Below are 20,710 nucleotides of genomic sequence, written 5' to 3'. Positions count from 1 at the left end.
GGGTGGCACTTCGCTCGTGTTTTGAATGATCAGCTTATCGCCGGCACTCACGTCGAAAACAGTAAGATCTTCGTCTTCGTGTATTTCATATATGTTGCGCGTTTCGTTCCAACGCGCCAGAGGAATGTTTCCTGCTTTCTGGACACCACGATTCGATATCAAAGTCATGGTGGGAACGCTAGCTTTTCTGCCGTGAGACCAGTACGAAAATTCGTTTATCTGAATCGTGCCATCGAGGAGAAACTTGTAGTACGGATGATAAGGATGTAGCATGTACAGTTTGTTAACCTTCGACGAAGGTGGAGATTCTCTGTTGATTGGGTACGCTGTTGATTTCGATAGCTTGCAGAGAATGCAGTTTAGCGAATTTAGTATCGATGCTAACGAGGTTGCTGTGAAGCTGACCCAGTGTGTTTTGTACGGGCACCAAATGCTCGACTATGGTATCTGTTACGGTAGAAAATGACGGTTTGATTTTCACTTCCACGTTCAACTGCTTGTAGCTTTCGTTGAGTTCTTGCAACTTGGCACCGAAAGAGGCCAGCGTTGATTCCTGCGTTGATTCCAGCACTCCAACTTGATCTCTGATGTTGACGACAATGTTCTGAAGGTTCTCGATTTGATTCAATTTCGAGCTCTTCTCGGTAAGATCGTTCACGATGATTCGCATCTCTGTAAACTGCGTGTGAAGGTCGGCGACGCTCTGCGAAGTGGGCAGCGTCGACACCAGCGAAGCAAGTTCGTCTCGAATCTGTTCCACGTTCGCCGTTTCCGTTTCCAGTCGTTTCAGCATTCGAGATATGTTCCTTTTCAAAGCGTGTAATTCTTTGGAGGTGGGGAGATTGGCCACTTTACTCTCGAGATCGCTCAACGAACTTTTGATGTCACTCGAATCGGATAGTGCCGTCACCGCCGTTTTCAATTTTTCCAAATCTTCGCTCGAAGGCACGCTCGTTCGTAACGATTCCAAGTCACCCTGTATGTTGTCCAGTACGTGATGAAAATGAGTAAGATTGGATTCGACGTTCAAATTTTCCAAATATTGGATCTTCTGCTGAACTGTGCTTAACGTGTCCTGAATACTCGTCAACACACTTGCTTCAGCGTGAATATTTTTAATTTCTTCGTTGATCAACTCCAGAGACGCCTGAAGCGTGGCGATGGTGGTTTGAATGTGTTCGAAATCTCGATACGCCTCCAGTTGAATTTTTATGTTCGCGACGCTTTTACCGATGACCTGCAGTTCGTCCGACGATGGTAGGTTTGTCATTGTATCTTCCAAAGTCTGCAACTTGGATTTGATTTCTTCCAACGTGCCGGTGAATTCTTCTTGTAATTTAGAAACAACGACCTGCAAGCGTTCTATATCAATATCATTCACGACGGTTTGAAGTTCAGAGAAATTCTTTTCTATTGCGGAAGTTCGCTCTTCGATTTCGAGTTTCAATTTTTCCAAATCTTCATTTTTCGATTGAAATTGCTGTAATTTGGCCAAATCATTTTGAAGCGAATCCATGCTCAACTGTATATTTTGAATGTTGTCGTAAGAAGGTACGTCGACATAATTTTTTATCAGTGTTTTCAGTTCGGAATCGATTTTCAGAATGGGATCGAGACATTGTGTTTGGAGCGTAGCGATCTCAGACTCTAAACTTTTGTTTAAGGTCTCCTGCAAAGCGATCAAATCGGTCCTCAACTTCTTAACACGAACGTCCAACATGAGAATCTCTTCTGCATGGTCTACACGCTTGGTGTTGCCGAAAATATCGTTAGGCATTTTTGGTTAACGGTTATTTATAATAGGATAGACGATTCGTAATTCTACGAAGAGAGGAATAAGTTTGTCATAGTCTCCGAGGAGTTCCACGTAAAGATAATCTCCTGCAGACACATCGTACGACATGTTAGAAAGTATCTTGTCGTGCTTCATTCGAAAAATGTTCTTGCCGGTAGAAATTTTGATTTCGCCTGTGTTCTCCGGATTCACGGTGATTTGAAGTTTCCCGTCGATCGGAATTTCATAGAAATATAAATTGTTATTAAAAACATAAAACATCTTGCCCACATCGTTATTTATTTCCGTCCATATACTATTAAGATGTACAATTAGTAGACCATTGAGTTTAGATAACACGGAAGGTAAGAGGTTATTGGAATTTGGTGATGCAGTGTCCATGTTGCTTTGTTTGCGAAAACCAAAGAGATTCATTGTCCTTGTTAGTTATTTAACGCATTGTGCTTTTTTGCTATTCTTCAAAACATACGGAGGAAGAGAATGAAAGGGGGAGCCCTCGGGCGATGAAAAGTTGCAACCTGTTATTATGTTGTTAAGCCCGCTCAAACCGAGGCTCATTAAATTCAACTCTTATTTTTCATCGCCCGAGGGCTCCCTCTTTCATTCTTTTCCTCCGTCTGTTTTTGAAGAAGAATAGCAAAAACACAGCGAACTTCATGGCTATGAGGTTACGGTTAACACACGCCACATTTATCGCTTTTATTGTAGTGCCCCCACTCTCGCGTGTGGATTTGACAATCGAGAACACGTAACTTGTTGTCCGTTGCATCCAATGCGACCTTGGTTACGCGCGTCGTGTGCAAATCATGCAATTTACTTGCAATGCGATGATCGGTGCTGAGTTGCCTTTTACCATGAAAAAGGCATTCTTTGTAGTCTTGCATGCTAAATTTGCTGGTACTTATTTTTCCTACCCCCTTCGCCTTCTTGATCTCTTTTTCTTCTGTAATCTTTACACAGTACATTTTGGCACGAAGCCCCGCAAATTCCCTGCTGTAATTACCAGCCGCTTCATCTTTGAACTTTCCAATCGTAATTTTGTTTTCTGTCGAATGCAAGTGATGGCCTGATGATAAGTTGCTAAAATCAAACAGATGCTTCATCTTAGTCAGATCATGTTCGAGGCTTGGTGTTTGGATTAGAAAAATGAAGCTATCCGTATCAATGTAACATATTTGGATGTTATCTCCATAAAAGGGTTGAAACTGATCGTAGTACGATTGGTACATGTGCAATTTTGATAGTTCAAGGACAGTGGCACCTATGGCAATCGGCTTGTTGAGCATCACTTGCTTCTTGTTCCTCTCAACAAATACTAGATTCTCGTCGAAAATAGTGAAGTTTTTGAAGTAGGGTGACGCGACGATCTTCTCAAATTTCTTTTCGTCCGTGACCAACGTTGCGTCGATGTAATTACGCACGTTCTCCATCGTCTTGCCGTAGATGGCATTATTGAACAGTTTGTACAGATCCTTGTCTGCAGGCGATGTCGATTGCGCTCTGCGGCGCGTGTTCTCGGCTATGTAGGGTTCGAGCCACTTGCTCTGTCGGAACTTCAATCCTCTATGAACTTTCTTCAACTGCAAGCCGTGACTTATGTAAAATTGGAGGAGTCGGTAGTGCAGAACGTAATTCCGCTTGTTCTCCATGCTTAGTATGAGTTTTGGCTCCGATCCTCCAGGTGGCTTCTCCTTGGTGGGGGCCAGGGCCAATCCGTGATGTTTCTCGTGAAGCGTTTCGGGATAATCGAGATCCACTTCCAAGAAACAGCCCCATTCATTATCTTCGCTCCAGTTGAGAAAATCTTCGCAGGAGAGTTCCTCTTCGGTCATCCACCCGTAGTCGCTGATGGGAAGACACTGGGACATGGAGTGGCCGTACAGGTTGTTGACATCCCAGTAGACAATATAGGTGTTGGGCTTCGATGCATCGTAACCAGACGTATGAGGATTGTTTGCTTGAGCATGGCGTCGGGGACATTGGACGATGCCACCCCGTATCGCACTCTCCATGAAAGCATACTGTTCCTTCTCTGCGATGAGGCCCAGTTCCACGTTGGTGTATTTCATCATCGATTCCCAAGTCAATCCCGGCGTGGTGAAGAAATACGCAGGATCCAACTTGTATATCGCGATGCATCTCTTACGAAACGATTCGAAAATGTCCATGAGGAGAGTCACGTCCAATTTGAGATAGAGATCGTGATAATCGCGAAAAGTTTGGCAATTGAATGCCGTCCATACACTACGAGCGTGTTCGTAGTCCTCTTCGGAACAGACGTCCTCCGTGAGACAAGAATAAAATACCTCCCGGGGTGGAAGTTCCGTCTCGTCAAATTTCTCGAAATCGTTGACGTACTCGTAGGGGTAGACGCCCTTGCGGCGCAACAGATTCAAATTCTCATCTCTCCCCGAAAAACATTTTTGTTTGGTGGCCACAAGATCTTCGTCGCCAAGTTGAGCTGCAAGGCTTGCGAGGCTGGAGGACAGGAAATTGTACGAGTCCAGGATTCGCACTTCCACGCTTCCTCCTTCTTCGAGAGGGATCCACACTCTCACTGTAATATACTTCTCGCTCGTTCTCGGAATGATGCTGATTCGAGAAGTTATGTTGTGGAGCTCTTTGACGAAGAGATGTGTGTCGTACTTCTCCGTGTAGTGCAGAAACACGGCAACAAAATGCGACTCCTTAATTTTAAGATTGCACGAATTACAGATGGTGCTTAGAAATAATCCATTCTGGTGGTCATGGTGGACGACCTTGTAATTTTCGGGGGTGAAAGCCTGGTTACACTCCTCGCATCTTGTCGCCGCGTCATGTCTCCGTTGTTGTTCCGTCGTGAGAGCAGGTGGAGAAACGTAAGAGCCTTTCAGGCTGGGTGCAAGTTCTCTCGCGTATTCCGCTATCTTCGTAACAAAATGTTTTGCCGCATCGGGTCCGCAATACAAGATGACATCATTTAATTTTTCTCCGTAGATGGAGAAACTGCAAGGCTCGTGGTGAAAAATTTGGGTCGTGCTTGAGGTAGAGGGATCAGGGTTGCAAGACGTCATGGGAACTTGGAAGCTTTCAAAGTCAGCATAAAGGACGACGGGATGGTGGAGAAGAGCCTGGTGTTTCTGAAATTTCATCTTGGTTCCGGGTTCCGGCATGACATCTTCGGGTTCTGCATTCACAGAGCCAAAACACTTGTGCTGTTCTCTCATCTTTTTACCTCCGCGAAAAATTCTCAAACACCGATCGCAAATTTCGATCTTATCGTGATGCTTGCTGATCTGTCTTCCTACTAATCCTGAGAAATTCCGTATCAAACTGTAACGGCCATCTACAAGCAAGAGTCGAATTACATTATTCAGGCTTCTCGCAGGTCTTAACACACGAATGTTGTCGCAATCGTCAACCCCAAACACAGAAATATTGATATCTTTTCCTTTTTCCTCTCTATAGTTTTTTTCAAATTGATTGATCTTATTCAGGGGCACAGGATAGGAAATTCCTCTCATCATATTCTCGTATATCCCCTCATATCCTCTGTAATTGGACAGGCGTTGGGGGTGATTATTAGCTGGGTGTAATGCGGCGATGACAGACCATAGGAAACTCTTCTGATCATTACTTTGTATGTTCAACACTGCATTTTGCTTTTTTTTTTGTTTTTTGTTTTTTTTGAGTGCTGCGTAATGGTTTGAAATTGCAGACTCGAAGTTCTAACATGTGGTTGTGACCGCAAAGACTCCATCCACTTCCTCTACCTTCAAACTCTTCTTGTTTTTGTGTCAGGTGATCAAATAGCCGTGTCACTATCTCGTCAAGATCCTCGTTATTGTCATCGTGTAAGGCTTCACACCCTACGTAAAAGCTAAAAGTACTTGACTCGGACGAGACAACTTTCTCATACAGCAGGGTCAAGACGAGATGAATTTTAATTGCAACATTGACGAGGCAATCACGTAATTTATCGACTACCTGAGATTTCACATTGTTGAGGAAGGTGCTTGAGTCACACTTTTCATCGCTTCCAGATTTATACGTTATGATGCGTGCACTTTTATTCAAAGCACCAACTTCATGCCCATCAGTGCGAGATTTCTTTGCCGGGGGGGCGTCATCATGTTTCGGTAAACGACATTTTTTCAAATGCCTAGCAATATTAGGTTTAGAAATCAACTTTCTACAGTTGCGACATGCCACTTTCTCGCCAAGACCGGAGGGACCTGGTTGCGGTTCCATTTTTTCTCTCTGTTATTTATATATATATACAGAGAAATTTTTTTGGGGGGGTTGTGGTAGTGGTAGTGGAAAGCGCACTGAAACAGAAGAAAAAAAAATTGAAAAAATGCTCGACATTTTTTTCCTTCCACATATATATTAGAGGCGAACAGTATGTATGTATGTATGTGTGTGTGCACTGTTGTAGGAGGTTAAAAATATGGGACATGTAAGTGTGTGTCAATTTTTTATGGCTCCTCTGAATATGTGTGTGTCAGACGCAAAACAAAAATATTAATATATCATGAAAATAAAAACTTACCTTTCAAGAGAGGTGGAGAGAGACTTCAAAATAAAAACTTGTAGCTCACTAAAACTTCCACGATGATATATATGTATACTGCCAGACAAACAATTAAGAATACTGAACTGTCACGATTGACGTTCACCCTTCAAGAGAAATAGAAAAACTTCAAAATAAAAACTTGTAGCTCACTAAAAACTTCCACGATGATATATATGTATACTGCCAGATAAACAAATTAAAAAATACTGAACTGCCACGATTGACGTTCACTATGATAATGATGTACAAAAGAAGAAACTAGTACGTTATATAGGAACTCCTTTTTTTTCTCCTTCTCTCCTTCCTACTCCATGCGACTCTTTTTGGTGAAAACACAATGAGGGTTATAGTTAATGTTTTAGCAAATAAAACTCTTGTTAACTGATTTATTCATGCCATATTTTTTCAACAAAAGATTTTTGTGATGTGCACAATATCCTGTAGGGGACAAATAACAATAAACGGGACGTTGATAGTTCCACCCATGCATGTATTGTCGATTATTTCCCCTCGGCCTCTATTCCACGCCCCGTCAGGGTGTGGTGTGTGAAACAAACGATTCCCAGCACAAAACTCAAAAAGCGGAAGATGCTGCTGTGTTTGCTTCCGCCACATTCGCTTCTGATTCTATTGTTATCGGGGATGTAATAGATTCTTTATTCAGAACCGTGGGAAAGCTGAAAAAAAATAGAATCTCTTCGGGCGAAAGAGGATGTAAGGTGAATGGGTTCGGGGAGGGGTTGCTGTGGATAGTTTGGTCCGTGATGAAAATGTTACATTGAGCGATGAAACACAATTTCTCCACAGGGACAGGAAAAATTCTACCGAGCGTCGCTATCCACGCGAACATTAGAAATTGCCTGAATAGCTTGGGGGCTTGGCTTAGGATTATCAATTTTCGTTTTAGAGAATAATCTATGTAAGATTCTAGCATCGAGAATAAACAACATTGATTAAATTTTTGACAACATTCGCAGTACAAATCTAAACTCGTGATGATTTCGCCGTTACCACGCACCCTGGCGAGGTTATAGGGGCCAGGCATCCTAAAAACAACAATTATTATTTTGTTTGTTTGTTTGTGTTACAATACATATGCGCGCGCGTGCGTGCGTGCGTGTGTATATGCCACATTCTTCCCCCGAGAGAGAGGTTTACGAAGGTCACGATATATATAAACATTTGGGTCCCGGACTTGGAAAATTACGATAAGGTGCACTCATCTTTCAAAAAATAAGAAGATGAGAAGATGAGAAGATGAGAAGATGAGAGGATGAGAGCGCGCGCGTGTGTATATGCCACATCGTTCCCTCCCCGAGAGAAGAGGTTTACGAAGATCACGATATATATAAACATTTGGCCCCGTTGATTCCAGCACTCCAACTTCATCTCTAATGTTGACGACAATATTCTAAAGGTAGAGAGAATGAGAGAATGAGAGATTGAGAGATTGAGAGATTGAGAGATTGAGAGAATAAGAGGATAAGAGAAGAGGTTTACGTAGGTCACAATATATAAACATTTGGTCCCAAACTTGGAAAATTACGATAAAGTGCACTCATCTTTCAAAAAATAAAAGAATGAGAGAATGAGAGAATGAGAGGAGAGGTTTACGTAGGTCACGATATATAAACATTTGGTCCCAGACTTGGAAAATTACGATAAGGTGCACTCATCTTTCAAAAAATAAGAAAATAAAAGAATAAAAAAATGAGAGAATAAAAAAAGATGAGAGGATGAGAGGAGAATAAAAAGAGAATGAAAGAACAATGAGAAAGATGAGAAAGATGAGAAGGATGAGAGAATGAGAGCTCATCTTTCACTCATCACTGCCTTTTTGCCCCCGTGAAACATCGTCAGCGCAATAAATGAGGCGCGGAACAGGGAGAGAAAATGAGTTTTTCAACTTTTTGTGGTCGTTTGGTCAAGAAATCAAAGTTGGCCTCAGAAGTACAAATACTATCTACTCATGTACACTCACACACAAAAAAAAGCTAAAAAATTATACACCGTGAAAGGCTACGCCGAGTTGGAAACACTGCTGGTGAGGTTAACATACACCGTGAAAAGCTACGCCTCGCCCGAGTTGGCAACACTGCTTGTGAGGTTAACATACACCGTGAAAGGCTTCAAAATATCAGTTGGTGAAATTTTCGTGGGGTGAGTTGGCAACACTGAGCCTCAAATGATGATTCGAGCCTCAAATGAGGGCTTAGAACCGGGCCACTAGGTCTACTTCCATACATAACGGTCAGACGTTACATTAACTGCGTGCCGTCTTCCTCAAAAATGTAGAGGCGTTCATGGAGTTGTCTCGGTACATATGGGAAACAAAATGGTAATCCTTGTTCTTTCCAACTGTGAAATAAAATTTTGCATAACATCTATCGTTGCTTTGTTATTCACTAATGAAATCCGGGAGTTATTTCTGCTGCACCCTGTATACTCGATGGTTTTATCCGCTGAACTTATTGGAAGGCAAGGAATTTGGCTCATACGGCTTTGAAGGATTCCAAAGATTTATGCACACTACCAGTGGCGTCGCTAGGCCCTTTTTGGGGTGGCTTCAGCCCCCCCCCCCAATCCCTCGATAAGCCCCCCCAACTTTTAGCTATTATTACATACAGTATTTCGAGAAAACATATTTGAACAATTGTTAATGCAGGAACATACCTATAGATACAAAAAATTACCTGAAGAACTTGACATACACCATCACATCCATAGTACATTTAATGACGCCATTCCCAAAGACATGTTTCCGAACTTATGCAGAATGTTGCAAATTCCTGTGACAATTCCTGTGACATCAGCATCGTGTGAGAGGAGTTTTAGCTGTTTGAAGAGAATCAAGACATTTTTGCGTAATAGTATGGGCCAAGACAGACTTTCCTCACTTGCAATACTGGCCATAGAAAAGGAAGAGTGTCATGAATTGTGTGTGGATTGTGTTATTGATAATTTTGCAAGAAATTCGAACCAAAGAGTACAGCTGATACATAAAGACATAGTTCACCAGCATTAGAAAAACAGGACAAGAATATCCATCTGTTTTCATAAAAATTAATGCAGTAAGTCTATGTTAGTTTTAATTCCTTATGCTTGTTATATATTATTGTCTTATTAATCACTTTGCTATTTTCAAACATTAAAAATATTTACAATAGTAGTAAGTCATGTATCTGATTGCAGCCCCCCAAAGCAGATGGCCTAGCGACGCCACTGCACACTACTAATGATAATATCCATAAAATATTAATCAGGAACTTTACTTTTCGTTAATTGGATCTAACTCCTTTTTTGTTATTCAATAAATATTCAATTCTTTTTCTATCTGACATTAAATTCCTTGCCAGGGCAGTTGTTTTGTGCAAATCATGGCGATCTTAACTACACGTAAGCTAGATAATGAATACTTGCTGTTATATTTCAATTCTTTTACTATCTTTTACCTATTCATGTAATATTAATACAATATTAATTAATGTACATATTTAATTAATTAATATATTAATTTAATTAAATATAATTATCCTAATTATTATTATTGCGACACTTGATTGGACATATATATATGGGAGGCTGAATTTTGTACCCCCCCAAATTAAAAACGTTCCTGCGCCACTGCTTCTACATCTGTGATTACGCACGTATTTCGATAGTACAGTCGGATCCACTAGTATTGCTCCGCAAATTGTCCATGCCTATTTTCATTAAATTTTCTCCCACATTCTATGTGTTGTTAAGCGATGGATTTTATGTATGCTGGTGCAGAAGTTGTCAACAGCTTGTTTCGAGTTTTCTTTTAATTCTTGAAGCTCTTATTGGGTCAAATAAAGTGCACAAACATGGTGATGGACAATTTGCACGGTAATACTCATGGATCCCACTGTACTGCCGACAGGTTGCGCATAACGCCGCGTTTGTTACAACTTGTCCCGGTTCCCGCGCTAGCTGATCGCTTGCTTTTCTCCGTGCTGGGGAAAGTCAAAGCCAGGCAGCCAATTAAAATACGCAACGTGGCATCAGCGTCTACGTAAGCGCCTCTCTTCTGGCTTCCATTCGCTCCTCGCTGCCCAGCAGACGATTTTTTCCTCGTTTCTCATTGGCACCGAAACTGTCGAGCGATCCCTAGCGCGGGAAACGGGACAGGTTCTAACAAACGCGGTATAGTTTCATCTCTCGGTGTAAAGAAGCACTAAGTACATGGTGCAACCTGCAATTAATAAATCGGTAGTACCGAAAAGGGGTAGGGTAGGGGGTATCGGCCATCATGTTGTAGAGAAAATTACTATTTCCTGCAATTTTATGATGGAAATTTCTCTTCCTTTTACTTTTATCATTTTCAAATAACAGGAATCACTACGTAGATTTTTCAGCGAAAAATGCAGGCTCGACCAAGACAAAATCTACGTAGTACATACCCTGTGTGTGCCTAATTTCAGGAACAGAAACCACTGTTTGGAACAGCACAGTTGCATCCTTTTGTAGGACTTTCAATTCATCCCGTACCAAACTTGTTGCTTGAGAATAAGAACCACACCAGTTTATTATTATTATTATTTTTAATTTGTTGAACCCAGGAGCGTATATTCCAGGCTATCTAGGCTACCTGCGAAGCCCAGGCTCAGAAGAGAAGAAGAAATCGGTCGAAAAATATGCATAAAATTGTTCATTTCAATAAGAAGATGATGGCATTTCAGTAGTTGGCATTAGTGGATGATACCTGGCAATCACGAGAAAGTTTAGTTTAGTTACGTTTAGTACAGTCAGGGGCGGATTAACCTATAGGCTACTGGGGCAATTGCCCCGGGGCCCCCAACAAAAGGAAGCTGTGAAGGGCCTCCACAAAAAAAAAAAAAAAAACAGCTGGCTATGCTTGTAAAAAATTACACAAGAAGTTGTATTTAAAAAAATGAAAGAAACTTCAATATTGTCGTATGTCTACACTCTTCTGGATCCAATTGTAGCACAGCTCTCAGTCGATCTGTTTGTAGATATCTGAAGCTCAGTATACTTTATACCATGGATTGATTTGGCTGTGGTGTGGAAATAAGGCACACTTATTCAAACAGTCAATTCTCAGATACGATTAAGATAATAAAGAATCCTACGAGGTACATAACTTTTTTCAATAACATCGTATTAGAACTGTGAGTTTTTCTAGGGGAAAAAATTGTGGAGATACTAGCGTTCTCTCTCGGTGCATCAGTGAACTACGGGACACTAACTTTCAGCAGTGCTTTTGTGTTTTCTGTTTCCGTCTCAACCCCCTTAGTTTTTACTGTATATTTTAGTTACGGTGTTCACTCTTCATAATATACTGTAGACATTTAGACGCAGAATTTTACTGCTGCTATAGTGCTACAATTTTCGTCCTGTAACTTTTATTTTACTGTGCTATTCTCCCTGCAAACCTATCTGCGATATGTTCTATTGTGAATGACTACTGATTCTAAAATCAGACCTATCATGTCAACTGCTGAAAATTGGTGGTTAACATATTGAGCTAATAAAGCTCCTAGTAAAAAATAATAAAAAAATGGGGGCCCACACGAAACATTCTGCCCAGGGGCCTCCACAAACCTTGATACGGCCCTGAGTACAGTACTTGGGTGCCATGGTTCCCGGGTTCAATACCCGTAGAGGGAGAGGCACATAGTGGTTCGAATCCCACTTTAAACTGTAAGCCCAGTCCGATTAGCCTTTCTGTGCATAAAGTGGACACAAAAACAAACGTACGATATGGGTATTACTTTCCAAAGAAAAATAAACTTTTTTCCTAGATAGGATACTTTACGTCACTTTTCTACCTTTTGGGTTAATTCCGACGTCAAGGATGAAATATGAATAGTGAACTGGTAAAATGCATGATGGGACAAACACGTCCATGTTTGTAATAGTCTATTACTGATTGTCGCCATAGCAATATGGTTTTTGTTTCATAATACTTCATTTTTCGAATTGTCAGCAAATGAAGTAACTATAACAATAGCGACATTAAATATTAGGTTCTTGCTTACACAATTTGAGCCGTCCCAGTGGCTGAATCAGTCGATTGGAGTGATAGACTTATGATTTGGATACCGAAAGTTCCGGATTCGAGCTCTGGCCTAGACATTGTTATTTCTTTATGGATGTCTCTTCATCAATTTAATCTAATCGTTCTCATCGTCGCGATTAGCCCAAAGAAACATATAAGCGACGTAAAATAAGAAAATGCAACATTATTTGAATTAAAATGAGTCCTGAAAGTATACACTCTTGAGGGCAGCGATAAAGAATCTTTTATCCTGGAAAATATCAGAAACCTTCAGCCTCCACCCCCCTTACATGTTTCAAGAGGGTGACGGGGGATAATAGCTTGGGGGTATGTTTTTAGCGTAGCCATGTACCACTGCAGAAAACAGAATTGTGCAGAAATAAAGGAAATAAGGTAAAATTCATATCTCGTCGGGCGCAATTAGTGGGTTGAGTGGCGTCATTTCAAGCTTAGACAAGACTACTGGGCATGATATAAGAATCGAAGTTCATGTCCTGAACTGTAAAGATACACTCAGAATCATGAGCATAACTTGAAACCTAACTTAGAGGGTCGAACTTGGGGCTTATCATTGGGAACAGTTGCTAAATAAATGTTACATTTGCGAAATCAAAAAATTACTCTGTATTTCTTTGCTCCTGATGTCCCAGGAGATTAACAAAAATACCCATAACTTGTAAATTTCAATAAACTTTAAAATTTTAGTAGGCAAGTGCCCCCCTCCCTTGCCCTAGCCAAGTTACGCTTATGCTCAGAATATATGACATAAGAAGGGTTGCGCAAAAATTTCAATCACAAATAGTTAATATACAATATTCGTTTAATTATATGAAACAATGTAAATTTTAATAACATTGCTTGTGTAAGTTCAGGACCAATTGAAAATGTACACATAAGAATAGATGATAATGATAATGACGAAAATCAGGACAGACAAGGTGAAATATATACATTACAATGCACTTGAGTTATCTACCTGGTTGTGCAGATTTATCAGTCCCAAATAAAGTTGAGTAGAAATACCCTAATATGAGCACTTGAAAGTTGAAACAGATAAGGAGAGATAGGATGCAGATAACAAGCAGCAGCAAGTACTCCAGATTATTCTAAAAGATTTATATTTACTAGCACTTTTTGCATTTACTAGAATACTGCATGGGTTCAGGGCCGGATTAAGGTGGGTGCTATTGATGCCGCAGCATTAGGCCCATTCCTGAAATAGGCCCAGATGTAAACAGACGAGAATTTTTCGAAAGCTGAACATTTTTCTTTTGCTATATTAATTAACCTGAAAATAAATCTTAGAATGAAATTTGGAGCCCCAAATGCCTAGACACAGCGTTACTTATTATACATTTACTATTATTCTTTGCGCTGTGACGTAACTATAACGTCGTTGTGTTTATTGTTCACCGAAGATTTATAGCATCAGGCCCTGTTACTTTCGCCCGAGTCACCCACCCTAGAGCGTGTACAGTGGAATATAATTTTAATCGTAGCTACATATATGTAAAATATCTGTCCTGGCAGTTTCAGTCCACACTATATTTTTACATGGAAATGATCACTATGTACACTTAAGTTTAAATTTCACTGCATCTTTCACGTCATGATCCATATTGAAGGCCCACCACCACAGACAAATTACGGCTACACGTGTACTACTGAGCTTCGAATGTATTGTATACCGCTCGTTTTGCCTGTTCGATCGTTATTCGCTCGAGCGAAGAAGCTCTCAATTCCGTACCTAGCGTCGTCCGTGCGAACTATTTCGCGCTCGAACGAAATCGTCTTGCTAACAGTGTTTGGTGCCTTGTGACTCGAAAATGCCCGATGTCAGGCGAAGAAAATTCAACTGATCGCCGATTCCCTGTTTCCCAGCCGCCAGCTGCAAATGCGACCAGTATAATCTAGATTTCTGTATCTCCATGCAAACTTTACCTGTTCTGGATACAGAGGTATATCCAGAATTTTTCATCTGAGGTGTGTTCGAAGCTCTTCGAAGTTCTGATAATGGAATTTCATCGTGAATATATGCAACCACACTGTACAGGATAACAACTGCAATTTTGATAAGCAAAATATATTACTTATTTATACGTAATCACGTAATGGGTGGCCAGAATTAAAGTTACCCAACTCAGAGACCTCTGTAGCCTGTTTGAGGCATCGTAGAACTCTGAAATTTGGTGAATCCACTGTGCAGACCATGGGGAAGAGGATGGCCATAAAAAAATAGTTCAATTTTCCGCCACCAGGTTGAAACGTGGCGCTGTACTTCCATGATGGGTTTAAAATAATCACGTTAAGTGATTTAGCTGAGTTATTAATTAGATTCATATTCATTCATACTTTATTGGTTTTAGCTGTTATACCAGCTCTACACCAAGTGTCCTAAAAATATGTCATGCATGACACTGTTACACAAATTACAAATTTTGAATATATACAGTTTTCTTATACATAATTTATCTACATCATTATCATACAAATTTAAAATTGATAATAAATACAATTGTTATATCTGGTGACTATATCAAGTTACACATTTTGAATATTTACAATTTTCATATGTCTATATTAATATCATGAAAAAATCTACAAATGATAAATACAATTGTTACATCTGGTGACGATATTAAACAGGATAAAGAAGTTGGAAGAGGTATTCCTTTCTTTATTAAATTCTTGAATAACATCTCCCTTTGAGTGGTATAAAGTGGACATTGAAATATAACATGATGAGCATCTTCCTGATCTAGATTGCACTTGCACATAGGTGAATTTACTAAATTAATTTTATATAAATGGTGATTTAAACGTATGTGACCTGATCTCAATCTTAGTATTAAAACTAAAAACTTTCTGGGTATATTAAATGTATAAAACCACGGAGTCTTATTGTTTAAATTTAGTACATTTTTATATGAATGACCCATATATGTAAATTTTTGTTTGAACCATATCTCCCAATCTTGTTGAATTTTGTTTTTAACTCTTGGTAACATATCTGTATATGATAATAATATATTCGTTCTGTGATCCATAAGTCTTGCTTCTTTAGCATTTTTATCTGCCAGTTCATTATAATGAAACCCTGAATGTGCTGGTATATATGCAAAATGAATTGTCCTTCCCTCTGTAGTTAACTTAACATACAATCTTATTATGTAAAGTACCAATGCTGATGCCTTATATAACTTTTTATATGAAGATTGCACACTGTACAAAACACTTTTAGCATCTGTTAATATTAATATCCTTTTATCTGGAATATTATTAATGTACATCAATGCACGATATATTCCATATGCTTCTGCCGAGAAAATAGAACACTCTCCAGGTAGTCTAAACTTTTTAATATTTCCATTTGAAGAGTCAATAAAAGCACATCCTACTTCTTCTTTATTTTTTGATGCATCTGTGTATATGAATCTATAATTCTCCCAATTTTGTAAATATAATTGAATATTTTCATAACTTGTTAATGAAATATTCCTTACCGGTATTTGATCATATGAAATTTCATAAATTGGATGTTTGCTATGCGTTATTATTGTAGAAAATAAATCTTGAAGTTCTATTTTACATTGTAGGAAAGTTGAATATTGTCCCTTTATTTTGTTCTCTTGATATAAAATCCATTGGTCTTGCATAAGTTTATTTACTGGATGTTCTTGTGTTTCCCAGCACTTGAAAACGAATTTATTTGTAATCCATTTGCATCTATACTTAAAAGGTTTTTCTATGGATTCTAAATAAACTCCTACATTGGGAGCTGAATTCATGAGACCCAATGATCTCTTCAAGACTTTTCTTTCTAAACTATCTATCTTAGATAGAATTCTTTCTGTAGCATTTCCATATATACTGCATCCGTATTCGAGCTTAGGCCTAAAAAAGTTTTTGTAAAATAAAAGCATTATTCTTGGGTGAGCACCCCAATTAGTATTTCCTAAAATTTTAAGCATGTTGAAAATTTTTTCACCTTTAGCTTGTAAATACCTTATATGATCCATCCACATTAATTTTCTATCAAAATTAATTCCTAAATATTTTATTTTATTTTGAAATGGAATACCAGCAATTTGTGTCAACGTATTTGGATATTTATGTTCACTTTTGTTATTAAAACATACAGCTGCTGACTTGTTCTGTGATATGATAAAGTTCATTCTCTCCAGCCAACATTTCACTTTATAAAAATTATTTTCTATTTTCTGAATACCTTCATATGGATTACAAAATGATCCTAATATACACAAGTCGTCTGCATACTGAATTATTTTTATTGTAGAATTATGAAATTGAAATATTCCTCTCATATATATATTAAATAATAATGGACTCAGTGGACTTCCCTGAGGTAATCCTTGTGAAGTGGTACTGGGCCCACTAAGTGTGTCCTGAAACCAAAATAATATTTTCCTATTTATAATCAAGTTCCATATTATCTTCATAATTATTTTCGGAGTATTTGTCTGATTTAACATATCAATTAATATATGAGGATCAACGCTATCATATGCACCTTGTATATCTATAAAGTGAGCAAATGTATATTGTTTCTTATACATTGCATTTTGAACATGCAATGTTAATGTTGATAATGCATCAATACAACCCTTGTTTAGCCTAAAACCAAACTGATAGGGATAAAAATATTGTTCTTTCTCAAAATACCACTCTAATCTTTTTAATAATAATCTTTCAAATATCTTCTCAATTGTAGGAGCCAACGTAATAGGTCGATATGATTCAGCTTCTTTCGGATCTTTAGTTGATTTAAGTATAGGTAGTATCAGATGTGTTTTCCAGTTTTGTGGCACATTTCCACTTCTCAGAATATTATTATAAATATTTACAAGTACTTTTAATGCATTGTCCGATTGATGTCCTATCATTTCATACGTTATTCCGTCGTATCCTGGAGCAGTTGATTTTATATTACTTAGAGTTTCTCTTAATTCTTGCAATGTTATTTTTGAATAAATTTCATCACTGGAACTTATATTATTTATAATCTCGGGTATTTTATTTCTTACATAACTAGGTGTAAACTTTTTTTCAAAATGTTCTTGCCAAATTGTTGTTATAGGTGAAACTTTAATTTTATGTCCTTTTTTAAGAAAATTTATTTTTTTCCAAATTGTGTTTGTTTTAACAGATGGTGATAATGATTCACAGAATTCTTCCCATGCTTGCCTTTTTGCTTTATGAAAGATACGTTTTGCCTTTAGCAATTACTTGTTTTAAATTTATCCAATTATTTGGCAAAGGTTGTTCAGCAAATATTTCAGACAATCTTATTCTTTCTTCTTTTGCATCTTGACACTCATCATTCCACCAACTTATAGTAGGAAAGTTGTTTTTATTATTAATTTTCTTCCGTTTAGCTACAATATCCATTGCATATGTTATTAATTGTAAATAACGTTGACACGTTATGTTTTGTTCCTGTTTAATATCTTCCATTGAGATATAAGTGTCCAAAATTATAGAATATAATTCCCAATCGATGTTTTTAACCTGCCACCTTCTAATTGGTAATGAATATATTTTAGGTACTGAGTGTGCATCATTTAACAGTGTAATGCAAATTGGCAAATGATCACTACCCCTATTCACAAAATCTACTTCCCAAAACAATTTATTTATTATATTATTTGACACAATAGTTAAATCTATGGCTGTTGGTGATTTACCATTCCATGGATAATGAGTAGCTGACCCATCGTTCATGAAATGTAATGATCGATCACTAATCCAGTCCAAAATACTACATCCTAATGCATCTCTATAATTACAACCCCATGCTTCATGATGAGCATTCATATCACCTGTGATAATGACATTGTCATGGACATAATATAATAATTCATTAAAGTGTGTGACTTTAATATGTTGAGATTTATAACTCGATGGAATATAAATTGAATCTATTGTACACTCTAATGTGTTCATCTTAATTTTTACTGCTATTAATTCTACATTAAATAATTTTATCAACCCTAATGATTCTGGTAATGTTACTCTTTTAAATTTTATACTTTCATGTATATATAAACCTACACCTCTTGTATCTTTAGTATGTAAATTAGATATTAACTCGTAATGAGGTATTTGATAATATTGATGCTGTCTACCACGAAATTCGGACAAACTCAATATACCTGGATGATGCTCATCTATAATTTGTAATACTTCTAATCTTCTAGCTGTAAATGAATTTATATTCCATTGCACTATAAAAGACATACCTATTGATCCTCTTCTACAAGTTTAACTTTCTGATAATATTGCAATTATCTTTCCTATAATTTGTTGCATTGAAATTAAAATCTTCTGTTTCTTCCTGGAATCATTTAAATCACGAACTGATTCAATCATGTCTGGTAAAAGGTCCAACAATGACTGATATATTTCCTTTTGTCTACAAGAAACTGATTTACGATCCGAATATCTTCTGCAATTTATATTGTCCATATCTTGTTCTTGCTTACTATAAGGGGATTCTCTCAAATATACTGGATATTTGTATTTTATTTGTTCTTTTTCTGTGTCTGATGAGGATGAAGAATCCACGTTCACATCCTTTTTGTTTTCCCGTGGGAGTTGTACAATACGTCTTGTAGCCGTTTTCATAATCTTCTTTGGAGGTGATGTAACAACTTTGCTGCATTGTACTCTCATTTTTTGACCACTATTCTCTTTTGCTATTTTCTTTTGTTCCGCCATTTGAGTTACAAAACTCGCACAATAACTCTCTCTGCCCTCCTTGCACTTATCACTTGTTGGTGCATTCTTCTCATTCACATAACTCTTTTTGATGGGAGGGAATTCCAATCCGCTTCTTCGAACAGTTTCATGTTGAAATTGATCCCTAAATAATTTAATTTTTTGTTCACATGATATATTTTTTAAATTATTTCCCGTCACAATACCTTTTGCTTCATAGTATGAGATGTTTTTCTCGGCCATAATAATTTGAATTTGCTTTTCATCCTGATATTTTGAGCACATTTTGTTGCAAGCATTATGATCTCCTTTGCAATTTATACATGTTTCACTCATTTCGCAGTTTCCTTCGTGATAATCTTGGCCACATTTATAACACAATTTTTTACCCTTGCACTGTTGACCTGTGTGAGCAAATCTGAAACATCTATTACATTGCAACACTGGTTTCACACGTGGCACTACCTCAACTATTTGTTTTCCAACTGCTATGTATTGTGGTAAAACTGTCCCCTTAAAAGTTACACATAAGACTTGAGTAGGTTCAAGCTTAAATGACCCATCATTCCGCCATATTTTCTTCTTCATTCTTTCCATCTTAGTCACTAGCACTGGGCTTTCTATACTGCTTTCCAAATACTGCATTTCAAATTCTGTGGGTATTCCAAACACAAGGCCTTCCTTCTCCACTAAAGATTTAGGAATTCTGGCATTTACTCCTAACTTGTCTAATAACACTTTATTTTTCACAAAGTTATTAGCTTCTTGTGACGTGTTGAATAATGCTCGAACTCTATTTCGTCCACTTTGATCTACATACTTTACTTTCACATTATTATCCATCAACATATATCCAACTTTAACTGGATGCAAATTTCCTAACTGTTGGTTTCTACTTTCTATTATCACTAAATAGGGTTCGTTGGCACCTATGTCATACTGGTATATTTTTTCTTCATGATTGGTAGTGTGTTCCATCCTAGAACTTTTGTTACCCATTTCATTTTGTATTGTATTGTTCTTTCTTTTATTCGGCCCATTTACTTTGTGTGAAATGTCCATGACATCATTTACATCATTTTCTTCATGTTTTGAATCAGATGATATTATATCAATATTATCACTGGTTATAGTATTATAGCACTATGTCCGTCCTCAACAATATTGCTTCCCTTTTGATCCATTATGATAAATAAACGAGACAGTTAAAGCACATCTCTAATACAATCCAAAGGGATATTGAACGTCTTAAACTGTAATAGATTTGATTATTATCAATCAACTTTTGTCCTTTTCTATCACAATAGATAATAATCTAAACACTACTTAATCTTACTACACAAGTCCTTCAATTAAATCCACATAACATTCGATTCAATCTAGCGAATAATCTTGCTTATTGAACCAATACGCCATTTTTTCACTCTTTATTAATTAGAAAGACATTTGTTAGTGGCTGGAAGTTGTGAGAAAATAATATCTCGTTTATTGCAAGATTGCAAGGTAAAGGCAAATCCATAACCAATTGGAGCAGTTTACGTCATTATTACAACCCATCATGGAAATACAACGCCACATT

The sequence above is a fragment of the Lepisma saccharinum genome, chromosome 22 (assembly GCF_977018435.1).
Source record: "Lepisma saccharinum chromosome 22, izLepSacc3.1, whole genome shotgun sequence".
Lineage (NCBI taxonomy): Eukaryota > Metazoa > Arthropoda > Insecta > Zygentoma > Lepismatidae > Lepisma > Lepisma saccharinum.
This window is presented reverse-complemented; position numbering follows the sequence as displayed.